We start from the raw sequence: 15,401 nt of genomic DNA, 5'->3' as shown, positions 1-15,401 counted from the left end.
TTACATTCTAGTGGAATGACATACATAATAAGAGATAAATAATATGGAGAAGCAAGTTATATGTTAGAAGAGTATTAAATGCTATGTAAAATAGAACAGAGTAAGAGTGGTTGAAGATGCAAAGATATCATAGTTTCCTACTCTAAATTACAAAACAAAATTCCAGGACTCTGTAACATGTTCTCCGAAAGGGCATGCTAGTATATTGAGGAAGAAGTTGGTGGAGCTAGGCACATAAGATGTGTCCAGTAAATGGTGGTTTGAATTTAACTACATGGCAATTCTTGTTTTGTTCAAAGCAGTTGCCATAGCAGAAAGTAAGTTGTGAAATTCTCATATGTATGTTTTTTTATGAATGCTATAATAAACAAAATCTGTGATGTCTCCCATTAATTGAATCCCTAACACCTGTTCTCTTTACTTACCTTACTTTTGTTTTTCATTTTGTGAAATACTATTTCACTGCTGTTTTAAAACAAAATAATTGAATGCATGTGCAGTTTTAGTGAAAACATTTACAGTTTCCATCAGTGTTAATGATAACATAATTGTATGTTTGTTATGTTTAAGAAAATAGGGATAATTTCTTTGCCACAAATGAATACGTACAGCTCATCTGTTTGCACAGGGGTGTGAGGAATATGAAGGGATTTACTAATTTAGGGATAAGCTAGTGAACTTTGGCTTCATGTACCTTTTGATTACCTCTTTTAATTTTATCCAATTAAATTATCAATGACACTGAAGTCCACATAGATAGATAAACTTCTGCCTCTTTTTCAGAACCCTTGAAACATATTAGAATTAGGATACTAATGTATTATCAAACCATAATAATGATGATAATAATTCAAAAAGCTTTGGGCTGTATACCACTTAAAGTCTCACTTGATCCTCAAAAATAGCATTATGATGTCAGGAAGATTCTATGGAAACTGAGGCTCAGAGAGGTTATTTTACTAAGATTACTACCCTAGTAGGGGTGGGGATGGAGGCCACAGTGTATGGGGTGGACGTGAAGACTACTACACTGTCCTTTAAAAAACAAACATCTAAGTTATTTATGTTAAAGTGACTTTATTTTGTTGTGAAAACCGGAAAAGTATTTAGTATAGCTTACCAGATCTGGATATTCTATAGTCTAGGTAAGTGCATATAATGTAATGACTAAGCATATTTCCTCTCACTTCATTGTTCCAGCTTCTCTGCCCCGGCCAGCAGCTCAGCTCACCTTATTTCACCCTTACTTTTCATCTCAGGAAGGTAGGAAGAGAACTGTTGTAGTCTTTCGATAAAGGAAGCAACCAAGTATGTACAGGAATTTGAGTTGGCTGATTTTTAACATTATGCTCACTTAAAATACAAACTCATTTTTAAAAAGTGAAACAATATCTCTTGTACAGTAAATTCTTAATAATTCATTATTTTTTTAACATTGAAAAAAATCTCAAACTGGATTCTGTAAAAATTATTTCAAAGTCAGTTTTTTCCTACTTTGCATGTAACTTATGAATCAAGCCAAAATTTTAAAAAATGTATCTTTATTCTTGAAAGTATTACAGATGTTCCCCCTTTCCCTCCACCATTGATCCCCTCAACCTTGCAGCCACCCCACCCCCGGACTTCCCCATACTATTGTCTGTGTCCATGGGTTATGCATTTATGCATATAAATTCTTTGATTAAGCTCTTCCCACCCACTCCCCAACCCCCGCCTTCCCACTGAGATTTCTTAGTCCTGTCCATGCTTCTGTGTCTCTGGATCTATTTTGTTCATCAGTTTATTTTGTTCATTATATTCCACACATGAGTGAGATCATGTGATAACTTGTCTTTCTCTGACTGGCTTATTTTGCTTAGTATAATACTCCCTAGTTCGATCCATGCTGTCCCAAAAGGTAAGAAATCATTTTTTTTTTTTACAGCTGCATAATATTCCATGGTATAAATGTACCACAGCTTTTTAATCCACTCATCTACTGATGGGTACTTGGGCTATTTCCAGATCTTAGCTATTATAAATCGTACTGCTATAAACATATAATATAACATATAATAAGTTCTGATTAGCGTTTTGGGTTTCTTAGGATATATTCCTAGAAGTGGGATCACTGGGTCAAATGGCAGTTCCATTTTTAATTTTTTGAGGAAACTCCATACTACTTTCCATAGTGGCTGCACCAGTCTGCATTCCCACCAGCAGTGTACTAGGTGCCCTTTTCTCCACATCCTTGCCAGCATTTGTTCTTTGTTGATTTGTTGATGGTTGCCTTTCTGACAGGCATCAGGTGATATCTCATTGTTGTTTTAATTTGCCGCTCTCTGATGATTAGTGACTTTGAGCATGTTTTCATATGTCTCTTGGCCATCTGTATGTCCGCTTTGGAGAAGTATCTATTTAGGTCCTTTGCTCATTTTTTAATTGGGTTTTTTGTCTTCCTTTTGTTAAGTGTATGAGTTCCTTATTATATATTTTGGATATTAACCCTTTACCCAGATGTATACTTGGCAAATATGTTCTCTCATACAGTAGGATCCCTGGTTTATTTTGCTGTGCAGAGCCTTTTATTTTGATGTAGTCCCGTTTGTTTGTTTTTTCCTTTGTTTCTCTTGCCGTGGGACATGTATCGGCAAACACATTGCTACTAGAGATGTCTGAGATTTTGCTGCCTACGTTTTCTTCTAGGATTTTTATGGTTTCCCATCTTACATTTAAGTCTTTTATCCATTTTTAGTTTATTTTTGTGTATGGTGTTAGGAATAAACTTAAGGAGGTAAAAGACCTGTACTCAGATGACTACAGGATGTTCCAAAAAGAGGTAGAGGAAGATATAAACAAGTGGAAGAGTATACTGTTTATGGATTGGAAGAATTAACATCATTAAAATTACCATACTACCAAAGCAATCTATAAATTTAATGCAATCTCTATTAAAATACCAAGGCCATATTTCACAGATCTAGAACAAATACTTTAAAAGTTTATATGGAACCAAAAAAGTTAGAGGGATCACAATACCAGATATCAAGTTATACTGCAAAGCCACTGTAATCAAAACAGCCTGGTAGTGACAGAAAAACAGACATATAAGCCAATGGAACAGAACAGAGACCCCAGAAATCGAACCAAACCATTACGCTCAATTAATATTCAACAAAGGAGGCAAGAACCTACAATGGAGTAAAGGTAGTCTCTTCAATAAATGGTGTTGGAAAAATTGGACAGGTACATGCAAAAAAATGAAACTAGACCACCAACTTACACCATATACAAAATAAACTCACAATGGATAAAAGACTTAAATGTAAGAGGCAGATCAAGCCAAATTTTTAGAATTCAGATATGTGAAATGTTCCAGTCTCAATGAACTCATATTATTACTGAAGTAGAATTGCTAAACATTTTAGCATTTTACTTTATATTAGTGTCTTGAACATTAACTGCCGTAGGCTTTGCTTTGGATCTCTCTTTCCAACTTGGCCATTAAGCTGGCAAAAGAATGACCTATCACAATTTGTTTTATGAAACTGACAATAAAAATATTTTAAATCTAAAGTTCAAAAATATTCTTAGAGGGATTTGTGAGTATGTAGAGAGATGTGCATTCTACTAAGGGATTGGCAAGCAAGTTTAATTGTATAGCAAATAATGAGATGAAATTTAACATTATCTAACAGGAGTGCCCTATCCCACTCCCAGGTTAAAAGTATTACATTACTTATGGAGTATCTCTAAAGACTGAAGTAACTCCCCAGGTAAAGAGACAACCTCCTTTTGGATTTTTATAGGCTTATTAGGATATTCTTCCTTATTGCTCAGGTGGCTTACTACTTTCACATTTTTAGATTTTATTTTGGTTTACTTCTTACCTGGCAATAAGGCAAACTGAGCCTCTCTGCTTGTATACTGAATCCCCAAAACTATTAACACAAGAACTAAAATTACCTCCCTTCTTCTGCATTGATATTCTCTTCAGTAATACAGTACATTGTTAGGTCCAATGTTAGTTCACAGTCCTCATATGCCTTGCGATAGCAAATCCCCATAGTTGATCCTCTGTCCTCCTTGAAATACTCCCTGCACTTGGCCTTTAGGACACCATTACTTGCCTGGTTTCCCTATTACATTTCCCTATTACTCCTTTTCACTTTCTCTTACTTGTTCATCCTCCTCTCCCCAATCTCTAAATATGGAGTGGCAGGGGCCAGTCAATGGATGTCTTTCCTCCTCTGTCTACATGCCTTCCCTGAGTGCTCTTATCCATTTTCAATGGCTTAAATTCTCATTTTCATGCCAGTGGCTCTCAAATAAATATCTCTAGCCTGGACCTAATCTGTAAACTCCACCCTTATTTGGCCTCTCCATTTGGATGGCTAATAGACATTACAAATTTAAACTGCCCCAAACTGAGCTTCTTATTAACCCCTCTCCCCAAACCTGCTCCTTCTACAATCGCAATCTCTTATTTCACACAATGGTAATTCCACCCTTCTAAAGGCTCAGGCCAAAACTTTGGAGTTAATCTTGATGCCCCTTTTTGTTAAACCTCAACTTAAACACAAGTCAGATCATGGTCTTTGCTCAAACCCTCCAATGGATTCTCCTTTCAATAAATTAAATCCAAAATCTTTACAGTGATCTTCAAATTCTACATGATCTGCCCACACCCACCTCTCCAATCTTACCTCCTACAGCCCTCACCCTTTACTCTAATCTGGCCACATCAGCCTCCTGCATGTTCCTTGAACATGCCATGCATGTTCCTGTCTTAGAGCAGGGGTTGGAACCAAGATCTCAAATTCCAAAGCCTGTCCCTAATTCTAAATAATTTAACAGAGACTCTCCAGAAAACCTAATAAGAATACTGTCATAGAAACATTGGTCCTAAGTCATATACTAATTTTTAATGTCCTTATTAAGATGGATTCTAAACATATTACTTCATTTTGCTGGGATATTTCCTAAAATCTGACACAATTGTGAGACTAAAATGAAAAAGATCTAACAGAGTTCTGTGATATAGGATATATACAGACTGTCTAATAAAACCAAAAGCATCTAGATATTGTCAACACATGTTTACATAAGTGCTAGCATCTACAATGAACTCATGGGTGTCAGGTCCCATGTTAGGGGGGTGCAGTGGTGAATAAGAGAAACTGACAGAAACAGAGACAGAAAAGGAGAGAGAGAAACTGGAAAAGACACAGGTTATTTTGCAAAATGAACTATAAGGTGCATCTGGGAATGCAAGTCTTACTGAACATTATAATATCAGTTAATGAGTTTATCATATTAACAGATTAAAGAAGAAAAACTATAAGGTATCTTACTAGATGCAGAAAAGACATTTGATACATTTATTCATGATTTAAAAAATACTCTTAAGAAAGTCAGAATACAAGGAAATTTACTTAATCCAACAAAAAGTACCTATAAAAAACATATCAAACATTGTATTTAATGGTGAAATGATGAAAATCTTCTCACTAAGATCTGGGTGAGATAATGGTGCCCAGTATGAACATGTTCAATCAATAGTGTAATGAAGGTCCTAGACAGAGCAATAAGCAAGTAAAAGACAAGGGCCCAGCCAGCGTGGCTCAGTTGGTTGAGCATCCCATGAACCAGGATGTCACCAGTTCCATTCCCATCAGGGCACATGCCTGGCTTCTGGCTTGATCCCCAGTGTGGAGCCTGCAGGAAGCAGCTGATTGATGTTTCTCTCTCATTGAGGTTTTCCTCTCTCCCTCTCCCTCTCCTGTCCTCTCTGTAAAATCAATAAAACATATTTTTTAAAAAGAGACAAGAAACATATAAGGATTGGAAAGTAAAAAATAAAGTTCATTGTTCCCAGATTATATGATTGGGACAAAGAAAATAAAAAGGAATCTTCAGGTAAATTTTTAGAATTAATAGGAGCATTAGCAATAAGACTGAGCCCACAATCAATATACAAAAATCAATAGTATTTCTCTATACCAGCTATAGGTAGGAAAAAATTAAGATACTATATAGGATAGTTTTTAAATGCATCAAATAACCTAGGAATAAGCTTAATAAAAGATGTACACTTCTACACAGAAAACCATAAACATTATCAAAATCATAGGAGACCTTAATAAATATGTTATCTTGGAAAAACTTGGTATTTTAAAGATGTTAGTTCTCTCAAAATTCAATGAGTTTATATAGTGAATATATTCAAACAAACCCAGTAAAAATTCTAGCAGGTTTTATGAAAACTTATAAGCTGATTCTAAAATTTATATAGAAATGTAAAGGGCCAAGAATAGCAGAGTCTTAAAGAAAAAGTATGAAGAAATTTATCTATCAAATATCATGATTTATTATAAATCAAAGTAATTAATAACATGAATTGGCAAAAAGATTGAGAAAAAGACCAATGGACCAGAAAAGATATTTCAAATCTGATTCATATATATATGTGGACTCTTGTTTTTTGACAGGTGACATCTTTCCAATAAATGGTATGAGTCAGTTGGCTATCCATTTACTAATATGGTAAAAGATTAAACTGAAGCCTTCATACCATACATAAAATTTTATTACAAGCAGGTTGTAGATATAAATACAAAATGTTAAACATTAAATCTTACAGAAAATAAAAGGATTATCTTCAGAGCACTAAGATAAGCAAAGATTTTTTAAACAGAAGACAAAGAGCACTATCTAAATAGAAAACAATAAATTAGTTTATATTAAAATTAAGAACTTCTTCCACTCAAATCATTAAGAGAGTAGAAATGAAAGCCACAGAGTAAAAGACAGTATTTGCAACCTCTATAACCAAAAAAGAGCTCATATCCAGAATATGTGAAGAACTTGTACAGATCAATAAGAAAAAAAATAGATAAAAAGAGAAGTAGCCAGGATTTGAAAAGGCACTTCTCAAAAGAGGGTATCCAAATGGCTCATAAAGACAGGAAGAGATGACAATATTACTTTCCAGGGGAACTGAAATTAAAACCACAAAGAAATACCACTTCAAATCCACCAGAATAGCTAAAAGAGAAAAGCCTGACAGTATTATGTGAGGATGATGTGGGACAATAGAAACTCCCATATTGCTGGTAGGATTGTAAATTGGTACTGGTAATTTAGAAGATGATTTTATATTATCTACTAAAACTGAGCAGATTTTTACCTTATGACCCAGTAATCCCATTCCTTAGTAGAAATGCATACATTATGTGTACATGCCCCAAAAGACATGTACAAGAATGTTTATAGCATCATATATGTAAATAACATTATAAAATGTCCATTCAAACAATAAAAATGAACTAACCATTGTTTTTTTATTTATGAAAAATTCAAAAGTAGATAAAATTAATCAAGCCCATGAAAGTTGCTGTGACTGAGGTCTGTGGGGCCCTACTTCTAGTAGTTGGCACTGTGATGATCTTGACCATCTTCCAGTGGGAATGCTCATTTGGGATTGGTATCTGAGTCTTACTACTAAATATTATCAGATGTTTTTCCTGTATCTTTTGAAATGACCATACCATTTTTCTGTTAATGAGGTAAACTATGCTTAAAAGAGAGATTGGTTTGTAATTTTCTAGTACTGTTCTTGTCAGATTTTGGAATCAAGATTATTGTGGTCTCATAAAAGAGTTGTGGTTTGCTCCCTCTTTTTCTGTTCTCTAGAAGAATTTGTTTATTAGTGATATTTCCTCCTTACAATCTTTGAAAGACTTCACCAATGAAGCCATCTGGGTTTCAAGTTGTCTTCATGGGAAGGTCTTCAATAATTTATATAATTCATATATATATATAGATACATACATATAGACACATAAATATAACTATTCAGATTTTGTATTTTTCTTTTTTCAGCTTTAGTAAGTTATATTTTTAAATAATTTGTTTATTGCATCCAAACTACCAAATTCCATGGCATAAAGTTGTTTAGATTAGTTTGATAGTATAGTCTTTATGCCTGTAAGCTCTGTGGTGATGTCCATTTTTTATTCCTAATGTTGTAATTTGTGTATGTTCTTTTTTTCCATGATTTGTCTTGATAGGTTTTCATCAGTTTTATTTAATTGATTTATACTCTTGTTTTATTTCCATTGTTTTACTTTTCTTAAGCTTGATATGCTTTTCTTTTTATAGCTTCTTGAGACTGAAATTAAAATTCTCCTTTTTAGCATGTTTTCTTTTCTCATCAGTGCATTTGAGGACATAGTTTCTCACTAAGTAAGGATTTAGCTGCATTCCATGAGTTTGACATGCTATTTCTTTATTATAATTAAATTCAAAATAGTTTCTGTTTCCTTTTAAATGATCTTTTTCCCATTAATCACTTCATAGTGTATTTTTATTGTTAGTTTGAAGAGAGTTGGCATTAATATTCACTTCTAGCTGAATTCAATTATGGTCAAAACACACACTAAATGATTTCAATTTTTAAAATTTGTTGAGACATTTTATATGATGCAGAATATGGTTGAGTTGGTAAATATTCCATATACATTTAAAAAGAATGTGAATTGTTAATTGTGTTGTTTGGATTATCTGTAGTCTTTCTTAGATTTAGCTTGCTTGTTCTGTCAGCTACTTAGATGATGAGTGTATTAAAATTTCTCCCCATGATGATGATTTGGACCATTCCTTTTTAAGTGCTATTAATATCTGCTTTATATATTTTAAATATCTTTCTTTGAGTTCATACAGATTAAGAGCTCTTATATTTCCTGGAAAATTGACTGTTTCATCATGAAAAGTCCCTCTTTTTCTCCAATAATACTTCTTGTCTTTAAGTCTATTCATCTGATATTAGTGTAACTAAAGCAGCTATCTTCTTCCATACTTTTACTTTCAACCTGTGTCTTTATATTTAAAATGTATCTTTTGTAATTTTGCTTTCTTTTTGCCTAGTCTGACAACCTTAGACTTTTACATGAAATATTTGGTACACTTAACATTTATTGTAATTGGTGACACTATTGAGTTTGAATCTATCATCTTCCTATTTTTTTTTTATTTGATTCACCTGTTTTCTATTTTTTCCTCCCTTATGTATTATGTAAACTGCTGGTCTACTGGCAACAAATCATCTCAATGTCAATTTTTGTTTACCTGAAAAGTCTTTATATCACTGTCATTTTTAAATGAATTTTTGGGGATACAATTCTAGATAGGCAGTTACAATCTTTCAGAATATCATAACTGGGTTTTGGTTTGCATAATTTCTGTTCGGAAGTTACCAACCAACCAAAATTTTTTCTGGCTGCTTTTATGATTTTTTTTTTTTCTTTTTTATTTTGGTATGCAGGAATATTTATTTATCCTTCTTTGTATTTTTCCTTCTTGGGGTTTACAGAGCTCACTCATACATATTTTGATGTCTTTTTTTTCTTTTGAATTTGTCAGCTTTATCTCTTTAAATATTGCTTCAGTTTCATTCTCTCTTCTCACTCCTCCTGAGGATCCAGTTACATGTTTGTTGGACCTTTTCACTATGCCCCACATGTATTTCATATTCATTTTTGTATCTCCCACTCAAGTATTACTCTGTTCTTCAGTATTGATGTTTTACACTGACCTGTCTTTGGGTTTAATTAATCCTTTGTATGTAATCTATTGTTCAAACCATATGTTGAGTTCTTAATTTCAATTCATGCCTTTTTCAGTACTTCAGTGTACTGTTGTACTTCTATTTCATCGAACATGTTAGTCATAATTATTTATAAATCCTTGTCTGCTGAGTCCAATCATCAGATCATATAGTGATACCTCATTGTGGTTTTAATTTGCATCTCTCTGCTGATTAGTGATCTGGAGCATTTTTTCATATGTCTCTTGGCTATCTGTATGTCCTCTTAGAGGAAGTGTCTATTCAGGTCCTTTGCCCATTTTTTAATTGGATTGTTTATCTTCCTCAGGCTGAGTTATATGAATTCTTTGTACACTTGGGAAATTAGCCCGTTATCAAGTACTTCCTTGGCAAATATGTTCTCTTATAGCATGGGGTTCCTTTGTATTTGGGGAATGATTTCTTTTGCTGTGAAGAAGCTTTTTAGTTTGATGTAGTCCCATGTTTATTTTTTCTTTTGTTTCTCTTGCCCTAGGAGCTATATCAGTGAAAATTCCACTACTTGTGATGTCTGTTACTTTACTACTTATGTTTTCTTCCAGGATTTTTATGGCTTTGCAACTTACATTGAAGTCTTATCCATTTTGAATTTATTCTTGTGTATGGTGTAAGTTGGTGATCTCGTTTCATTTTTTTGCATGTACCTGTCCAATTTTCCCAGCACCATCTAGTGAAGAGACTGTGTTTACTCCATTGTATTCTCTTGCTTCTTTTGTCAAATATTAATTGACCATAATGGCATGGGTCGATTTCTGGGGTCTCTGTTCTGTTTCATTGATCTATATGTCTGCTGTTGTACCAATACGAGGCTGTTTTAATTACATTGGGTTTGTAGTATAGTTTGATATCCGGTAAAGTGATCCCTCCCACTCTGTTCTTTTTTCTCAAGATGGCTGCAGCTATTGAGGGTCTTTTTTGGTTCCATTTAAATTTTTGGAACATTTGTTCTAGTTCTGTGAAATATGCTGTTGATATTTTAATAAGAATTGCATTGAATCTATAGGTTGCTTTGGGTAGTGTGGACATTTTAATGATGTTAATTCTTCCAATCCATGAACATGGCATATTTTTCCACTTGTTTATATCTTCCTCTATTTCTTTTTTCAGTGTCCTTTCTGAGTACAGGTCTTTTACATCCTTCGTTAAGTTTATTCCTAGGTATCTTATTTTTTTAGCTGCAATGGTAAATGGTATTATTTTTTAGTTTCTCTTTCTGAGACTTCATTGTTGGTGTATAAAAATGATGTCGATTTCCGGATATTAATTTTGTATCCAGCTACCTTGCCGAAATCATTTATCAAATCTAGTATTACTTTGGTGGAGTCTTTACGGTTTTCTATGTACAACATCATGTCATCTGCAAATAATGACAGTTTTACTTCCTTGCCAGACCCACCAAGAAACAGAGAGAGGACCCAAATAAACAAAATCAGAAATGAAAGAGGCAATAAAACAACTGATCCAACAGAAATAGAAAGGGTCATAAGAAAATATTATGAGCAGCTATATGTCAACAAACTGGACAACTTGGGTGAAAAGAACAAATTCCTAGAAGCATACAGACTTCCAAAGCTGAATCAGGAAGAATCAGAAAACATGAATAGGCTGATTACAACTAACAAAATTTAAGCAGTAACAAAAACACTCCCAGCAAACAAAAGTCCTCGACCAGATGGATTTACAGGCGAGTTTGACCAAACATTCAAAGAAGGATTAACACTTATTCTACTCAAACTATTCCAGAAAATTGAAAAGAAGGGAATACTCCTGAGTTCTTTTTATGAGGCCAGCATCATCCTAATCCCAAAACCAGATAAAGACACTACAAAGAAAGAAAATTACAGGCCAATATCCCCAATGAACCTAGATGCTAAAATCCTCAAAAAATACTAGCAAACCAGATCCAGCAGTACATTAAAAAGATCATATACCACGACAAAGTAGGATTTATTCCAGGGATGCAAGGCTCATCTAATATTTCCAAATCAATAAATGTGATACATCACATAAGCAAAATGAAGGACAAAGATCATATGACCGTGTCAATAGATGCAGTAAAAGCATTTGACAAAATCTAAGATCCATTTTTTATGAAAACGCAGCAAAGTGGGAATGAAGGGAAAATACCTCAACATAATAAAGGCCACATACAACAAACCTACAGCCAACATCATACTCAATGGTCAAAAACTAAAATCATTTCCCTTAAAACAGGAGCAAGACAAGTTTGTCTGCTTTCACCACTCTTATTCAACACAGTACTGAAAGTCCTTGCCACAGCCATCAGACAGGAAGAAAACATATAAAAGGTATCTCCTAGGACTTTTATTATAATCTTCCTTGAAGAAAAATAGTGTTTTTGTATTGTCCCTTTTGTTAGAAAGCCCGTTGAGGAACAGAACTGTGATTTTTTAAAAATCCACATCAGGACCCACTAGGGTCTTATAAATACGAGTCAGTTAATAAATATTTGTATAACTAAATATCAGTGACACATGGCCCCCATAGGCAATTCACAACAGGGTTTTCTTCCTGGCCAGCTAGAGCATGTTTCTCTGACTCCTCACCTTTCTATAAGGGCTCACCTGATTAAGTAAGACCCACTGGGATAATCTTTCATCATTACTCAGTTTATTAAGTTAATTGTGGTAGTGATATACCTTCATATTTGCAGGTTATATTTGTACTCAAGAAGAGGGACACGAAGATAAAGGAGATCATTTAGACCATACCACCTCCATTTTTGGCAGCTTTTTTGTATATCTCACCCAAGTGGTTGTTAAAGTATGATCCCTAGACAATCAGCAACAGTATCACTTGGAACTTGTAAGAAATGCAAATTCTCAGGCCCCATCCTGGACCTACTGCATTTGAAATGCTGAGGGCCCAACAATCTGCTTTCACATGCCCTCCTGGAGATTCTGATTCACACTGACTTTCTCACTAGTCTTTTTTCTTCTTCTTTGTCAATATTTTATTTTATTTATTTCATTTATTTTATTTTATTTTATATTTTATTTATTATTTTATTTTATTTGTTTCATTTTATTACTTTATTTTATTTTATATTTTATTTTATTTATTTCATTTTATTTTTTTATTTTATATTTTATTTTATTTATTTTATTTTATTTTTATTTTATAATTTTATTTTATTTTATTGTTAGAGTATTACAGATGTCCCCCATTTCACCCCCCTTACTCTCCACCAACCATCTTCCACCCCACCCCACACCTCCACCTGTCTATTGTCAGTGCCGTGGGCTATTCATATATGCTTATAAGTTCTTTAGTTAATCTCTTTCTGCCCTCCTTCCCGCCTTTCCTCTGAGATCTGTCAGTTTGTTTCCTACTTCCATGTCTGTGGTCCTGTCTTGTTAATTTATTTCAATTAATTTATCAATTAATTTTGTTCTTTAGATTCCACATATAAGTGTGATCATGTGATATCTGTCTTCCTCTGACAGGCTTATTTCACTTAGCATAATATTCTCCAGGTCCCTCCACCCTGTCCCAAATGGTTAGAGATCTTTCTTTTTTACAGCTGTGTAGTATTCTGTGGTACCACAGAATGTACCACAGCTTTTTTATCCACTCTACTGATGGGCACTTGGGCTGTCTCCAGATCTTAGCTATTGTAAATTGCACTGCTATGAACATGGGGGTGCATAAATCTTTCTCATTGGTATTTCTGGATTCTTATGATATATTCCTAGAAGTGGACCACTGGGTCAAATGGAAGTTTCATTTTTAATTTTTTGAGGAAACTCCATACCGTTTTCCATAGTGGCTGCTACACCAGTCTGCATTCCCACCAGCAGTGTACTAGGGTTCCCTTTTCTCAACATCCTTTGCCAACACTTGTTTGTTGATTTGTTGATGGTAGCCATTCTGACAGGTGTGAGATGGTACATCACTGTCATTTTAATTTGCATTTCTCTGATGATTAGTGATGTTGAGCATTTTCTCATAAGTCTGTTAGCCATCTGTATGCCCTCTTTGGAGACGTAACTATTCAGGTCCTTTGCCCATTTTTCAATTGGATTGTTATTTTCCTGAGTTGTATCTTCTTGAGTTGTATGAGTTCTTTGTATATTTTGGAAATTAACCCCTGATCAGATGTATCCTTGATGAATATGTACTCCCATTACATGCGGTCCCTTTACATTTTGAGGATGACTTATTTTGCTGTCTAGAAGCTTTTTAGTTTGATGTAGTCCTATTTGTTTCTTGTTCCTTTGTTTCTCTTGCCCTAGGAGATGTATTGGTAAAAAATTACACCACATGATAGGTCTGTGAGTTTTACTGCCTGTGTGTTCTTCTAGGATTTTTATGGTCTCTCCACTTACATATTTAAGCCTTTTATCCATTTTGAATTTATTCTTCTGTACAGAGTAAATTGGTGGCCTAGTTTCATTTTTCTTGTATGTACCAGTCCAGTTTTTCAAACCCATTTATTGAATTGTCTTCACTCTATTGTATGCTCTTGCCTCCTTTGTCAAATGTCAGTTGACCATAATAGTATGGGTCAATATCTGGGGTCTCTGTCCTGTTCCATTGACCTATATGCCTGTTGTTGTACCAGTAACAGGCTGTTTTGATTACAATGACTTTGTAGTATAGTTTGATACATGGTATAATGATCCCCCCAACTCTCTTCTTCCTTCTCAAGATTGCTGTGGCTATTCGGGGTCTTTTTTGGTTCCATATACATTTTTAGAATATTTGTTCTAGTTCTGTGAAATATGCTGTTGGTATTTTAATACGAATTGCATTGAAACTGTGTATTGCTTTGGGTAGTATCGATATTTTAATGATGCTAATTCCTGTAATCCATGAACATGGCATATTCTTCCACTTATTCGTATCTTCCCCTGTTTCTTTTTTCAGTGTCCCGTAGTTTTTTGAGTACAGGTCTTTTACATCCTTGGTTAAGTTTATTCCTAAATATATTACTTTTTTAGTTGCAATGGTAAGTAGTATTGTTTTTGAAGTTTCTCTTTCTGAGAGTTCATTATTGGTGTATAAAAATGCCCCCAATTTTTGGATATTAATTTTGTGTCCTACTACCTTGTCAAATTCATTTTTAAAATCTAGTAGTACTTTGGTGGAGTCTTCAGGGTTTCCTAAGTACAATATCATGTTATCTGCAACTACTGACAGCTTTACTTCCTCCTTTCCAATTTGGATACCTTTTTTTTTTTCTTCTTGTCTGATAGCTGTAAGAAGGACTTCCAATACTGTGTTGAATAATAGTGGTGAAAGAGGACAACCCTGACTTGTTCCTGTTTTTAAGGGAAATGGTTATAGTTTTTGCCCAGCGAGTAGGATGTTGATTGTAGATTTGTCATATGTGGTCTTTATTATATTGAGGTGTAAGCCCTCTATTCCCACTCTGCCGTGAATTTTTATCAGAAACGTGTCTTGGATTTTGTTGAATCTTTTTCTGCATCAATTGATATGCTCATATGATTTTTGTCCTTCATTTTGTTTATGTGATGTATCACATTTATTGATTTGCAAATATTATACCAGCCTTGCATCCCTGGAATAAATTCCACTTGGTCATGGTATATGATCTTTGTAATGTATTGCTGGATCAAATTTGCCAATATTTTATTGAGGACTATAGCACCTGAGGTCATCAGAGATATTGGTCTGTAATTTTATATCTTTTTAGTGTCTTTATTTGGTTTCAGAATTAGGGTAATGCTGGCCTCATAAAAAGAGCTTGGAATTCTTCCTTCCTCTTGAATTTTCTGGAATAGTTTGAGGA

At 34.1% G+C, this 15,401-nt stretch overlaps 1 long non-coding RNA gene across 1 annotated transcript in view; it reads left to right on the top strand.

Moving 5' to 3' along the window:
* Nucleotides 1-1,136: 1,136 nt before the first annotated feature.
* Nucleotides 1,137-15,401, top strand: part of LOC107524409 (uncharacterized) — a 59,320-nt gene continuing 45,055 nt past the window's right edge. The window contains exon 1 of the long non-coding RNA XR_001601971.2: nt 1,137-1,263. This is a non-coding gene — a long non-coding RNA (uncharacterized LOC107524409). The remainder of the gene's footprint in view (nt 1,264-15,401) is intronic.

This window comes from Miniopterus natalensis, chromosome 1 (assembly GCF_054644295.1).
Source record: "Miniopterus natalensis isolate mMinNat1 chromosome 1, mMinNat1.hap1, whole genome shotgun sequence".
Taxonomy (NCBI): domain Eukaryota; kingdom Metazoa; phylum Chordata; class Mammalia; order Chiroptera; family Miniopteridae; genus Miniopterus; species Miniopterus natalensis.
The sequence above is the reverse complement of the archived record's forward strand: the minus strand, read 5'-3'. Positions and strand labels throughout refer to the sequence as shown.